Consider the following 4,772-nt stretch of genomic DNA (forward strand, 5'->3'; position numbering starts at 1 on the left):
GGCCCGCTTTGGAAGTACCCTATCTATCCTGTACGAGATGGACTATCTACTACTGTACCGATCTATCTATATATAGCTCACATTTTTCATCAATCACGTGAATTTAATAGCTATCTAATGCTTTAATTGATGCTTATCTCTTGCATGTGACAGGCTATAAATAGGGGGCGCGGCGCACAAAACTGAACCACACACCACAAGCAAGAGGGTACGTAGCATATACTAAGCAAGACCAGAGTGGTGAGATAGTAGGATGGCATCGGAGATGAGCAAGGACGTGAAGTTCTTCGAGGAGGAAGTCACCTCACACCCGAGCGTTCTCGAATGTGAGGAGCAGACGGTTGCACCGGCACGGCAGTCTTCGATCTTCGCACTGATGCTGGACTAGCTACAAAACTCGGTGTGCAAGGAGGGGCGCAATTTTGGGTCATGGACGAGTTCATGAGCAACATATGGAATGCCGAGGAGTTCCAAGTGGCGACCGAAGGTTGCTTTGTGGGCATTGAGGTGGCTCCTGTGGTGGGTGCTGGTGGAGGTGGAGGTGGTGGAGTGCGGGAGGAAGCAACCTAGCCTGGCAGGAGTCGTTCTCCTTGCCTCCCCCGCTATGCCGGAATACGATGGAGGAGGTGTGGGCTAAGATAAACAGGGAGCCCTGGCCGGTGCATCCCAAGCCTCAGGTCGCGCGACCCTCACCGCAGCCTCTTATCTATTTGCCGGTGGGGAATGGCGGTTCGGTTGCGGCCAACGACCAGCAAGGGACGCTAGGCGAGATGACGCTAGAGCTGTTCCTTGTCAAGGCTAGCGTGGTCCGGGGATCTGGCGCCAGCGGCCAGGCGCCTGTGCCGGCCGGCATGGTCCATGGACAGATGAACCACGTGCAGTAGGGGAAGCAGCATGGCCCAATGATGTACCCGATGGCACCGGCCAACGGCATGTTCCAGGTGATGGGTGACGGCATGGGGTTCGTCCCCAACCGGTACGCAGGGATGGCCATGGTGCTGCCGCCACCACATCCTCAAGGTGGGGTGGCTATCATGAGCCCCGAGTCATTGGACGGGAGGAGCCATAACGCAGGCTGACATGATGAACTACATGGGCGATGGAGCGATGATGGCGAACGACCGCACCCGGAAGTGCGGCGCTCCGGAGGATCGGTCCTGTGAGAGGAGCATCAAGCACCGCCACTGCCGCATGATCAGGAACCATGAGTCGGCCACACGATCGTGTGCCATGAAGCAAGTACTTACTTTGTTGCCAAAATTGTTAGCTTTATGCAATGCCATTTTTGCAACGGTGACCCACCATTCAACTTCCATAGCCTTGCTGGCAGGAGGAGGAGGACTTGAATCTAGTTGTCTTGTGTGTTTGATGCAACTGCAGCAACAATTGTGGTGTTAATAGTGGTTACCTTTTCTTTTCAAAGCAGGATGATATATTAATTTTACTAGTGGTACCAAAAACCCATAAGGACCCAAATATCAGGGTTTATCTAGTCCAGCAAGTGAACTTGTGTTGTTGTTACTATTTATAGGTGATTATGGATTTGGGAGAAACTTCAAATAAATTGAACAAAAGAAAATTAGCAATATGTTGAAATGTACTCCGAAAGTCCGCTTCTACTTCCGAGCTCAATTGAGCTCGGAATGAACAGTAAATTAAACAAAATTAAAAAACTTTGATAAACTCCGAATTTTTTGGGTGTAAACTTTGACAAATGTTTTGATGCTTGCAAATTTCACCCCGAAATAACATTCGTGAAAGTCATGGCGAAAAAACAACACACCAAAATGCTTTTGAAAATAGCATTTCTAGAGTGTCAAATTTGCTTTTTACCACGACTTCCAAAAATGATATTTCTGCATAAAATTTGCAAGCACTCAGAACATTTATCAAAGTTTGAACCAGAAAAAAATCAGAAAATGTGATGCTATGTGTGTGGTCTATTTCGGAGGATTGTGTGAGAGTTTTCGCCTTTGCTATCTTCTAAAGAAGTGGAGATGACACATGACTTGAATTTAGTCACGTAGGCATGCTTTGTCGCGTCCGTGAAATTGGGTCTATTCAAATAGTTTTTAAATCCAGTGGAATTGTAGCAATTGAAGTCATTAGTCACACGGGATTCTGTTAGACTTGACAGTGGTCATCCATCACAATGCTTGGGTAGTCGACCCCCTTTCCTCTCATTCATGGCTTGCTGCTTGAGGCTCCGGCTGGGCTTTAGTTGTGCTCCCTGGTTGGCCAACCATGACGGTGATCATCAACCCTCATAATCTTATGGCTGGGTGCATCGGAGGCTAGGAGTGATCCTCCTTTTCTAAGAAAAAACCTCCTGCACTTCCATCATTTGCCAATTGCTTGCTACAACCCAGTTGCCAAGTCTTAAAACATTAAATGGGTGTGTGTTGATGGTAACACCCTATGGTCATGATTTTTTTACACCTAGTGTTGAAGATAATGGAACGGTTCAAGTAGAATGTCAACGCCAAGAAGGGTGGCACCTTGTTGCCGTATTGCGACATCTACTTCTAGAGAATGGTGACACGCCATTTAGCTCCCTTTGTTGTGCTAGTAGGAGGATGAGGATGAACGACATCATATTAAACAACGACAATTGTGGTGTTGACAGTAGTTACATTTTCTTTCCGAATGGGGATGATATAGCAATTTACTAGTAGTACATAAAACCCAGAAGGACGCAAATGTATGTGTTTATCTAGTCAAGTAAGTGAACTTGCATTATTGTTACTATTTATAGGTGATGGTGGGTTTGTCAATAACTTCAGACAAATGGAACAAAATAAAATCAACAATATTTTGAAATGCACTCGTGCTTTAATATGATGTGATGTTATGTGTGTGTACCATTTTGGATGTGTGTGTGGGAGTCTTTGCCTTTGCTTGCTTCTCAAGAAGTGGAGATGACACACGAGTTAATCACATAGGCACACTTTCTGCGTCGGTGAAATTTAAGCATTTAAATAATGTTTTAATCCAGTGCAATTTGAGTTATTAAAATCAATGGTCACGTGGGATCCCTTGAGACTTGACGGTAGTCACCCATTGCAATGCGTGGGTAGTCGATCCCCTTTACCCTCCATCATGGCTCGCTTCTTAAGGGTCCGACTAGCCTTTAGTTGTTCTCCCTAGTTTGCCAACCATGACGGCGATCATCAACCCTCATACTCTTAAGGCTGTGTGCACTAGAGGCCAAGGGTGATCCTCCTTTTCTAGGAAAAAACCCTCCTACACTTACCACTATTTGCCAATTGGTTGCAACAACCAAATTGTGAAGTCTTAAAACATTTAATGTGTGAGTGCAGATGGTAACACCTGTGGTCATGATTTCTTTTACAGCTGGTGGAGAAGATGATGGAATAGTCCAAGGAGAACGTCAATGCCAAGAAGGGCAGTGCGGTGCTGTGACAGTTGCATCTGGTGAACGGTGACTGATAACCCACAAGTATAGGGGATCGTTTGTAGCCTTCTTCGATAAATAAGAGTGTCGAACCCAAAGAGGAGCTAAAGGCAGAACAAATATTCCCTCAAGTTCTATCGACCACCGATACAACTCTATGCACACTTGATGTTTGCTTTACCGAAAACAAGTATGAAACTATTTTGTAGGTGTGATGCTAGAACTAATTTGCAAGAATAGAACTAGAAGTACTTTGCAAGATAATGAAAGTTAGGTGTTTAGTAAAAGGGTTTGTGTCAACAAGAAAGTTATTTGTCCCTAGGCAATCGATAACAAGTACCGGTAATCATTCTTGTAATTTTATATGAGAGAGAGGCATGAGCTAACATACTTTCTCTACTTGGATCATATGCACTTATGATTGGACCCCTAGCAAGCATCCGCAACTACTAAAGATAATTAAGGTCGTGAAACCCAACCATAGCATTAAGTATCAAGTCCTCTTTACTCACACACGTCATACCCCACTTACTCGGGTTTAAGCTTCTGTCACTCTCGCAACCCACCATAAGAGAACCATGAACATATTGCAACACCCTACAGTGGGGGGCCCTCACGTTTGCGTGAGAACGGAGGGCACCATAAAAAAGCACCATAAATAAAATATACAATCATACCAACCAAGATCACGATTAACCCACAAGACAAAACGGATCTACTCAAACATCATAGGATAGCCCAATATCATTGGGAATTAATATATGGAGTTGAGCACCATGTTTAAGTAGATATTACAGCGGGGAGAAGGGGTGTTACACCACTGCATAGAGGGGGAGAGAGTTAGTGTTGACGGTAGCAAGATTGTTGATGTAGATCGTCGTCCCGATCGTTGCCCCGGCGGCACTCCGGCGCCACCGGAAATGAGGGGGAGAGAGCCCCCTCCTTCTTCTTCCTTGGCCTCTCCCTAGATGGGAGGAGAGTTCCCCTTCTAGTCCTTGGTATCCATGGCGGCGGAGGGGCAGGAGACCCTCCGATATTGGATCTCCCTCTCTATTCTCTTTTGTTTCGCGCTACCCGGATCTGGCCGAAAACTGTTTCTTATATTCCCGGAGATCCGTAACTCTGATTGCGCTGAGATTTTAACATGATTTTTTTTCTGGATATAAGCTTCCTTGCGCCCAAAGTAGAGCTCCAACCGACGTACGAGGTGAGCACAACCCACCACCACGCGCCTTGCTCAGGGGTGGTGCGCTGGTGTCTTGTGCCCTGTGTGGCCTCCGTTTGCGGTGATTCCAACTCCCAAAAATCACATATATTCCAAAATAATTCTTCGTAAAATTTTATTGCATTTGGACTT

The 4,772-nt window shown here is 45.8% G+C and overlaps 1 pseudogene; it reads left to right on the forward strand.

The window, feature by feature from the left end:
- The first annotated feature begins 253 nt into the window (after positions 1-253).
- Positions 254-3,446, forward strand: LOC123076384 (bZIP transcription factor ABI5 homolog; annotated as a pseudogene).
- Positions 3,447-4,772: the final 1,326 nt, after the last annotated feature.

Source organism: Triticum aestivum, chromosome 3D (assembly GCF_018294505.1).
Source record: "Triticum aestivum cultivar Chinese Spring chromosome 3D, IWGSC CS RefSeq v2.1, whole genome shotgun sequence".
NCBI lineage: Eukaryota > Viridiplantae > Streptophyta > Magnoliopsida > Poales > Poaceae > Triticum > Triticum aestivum.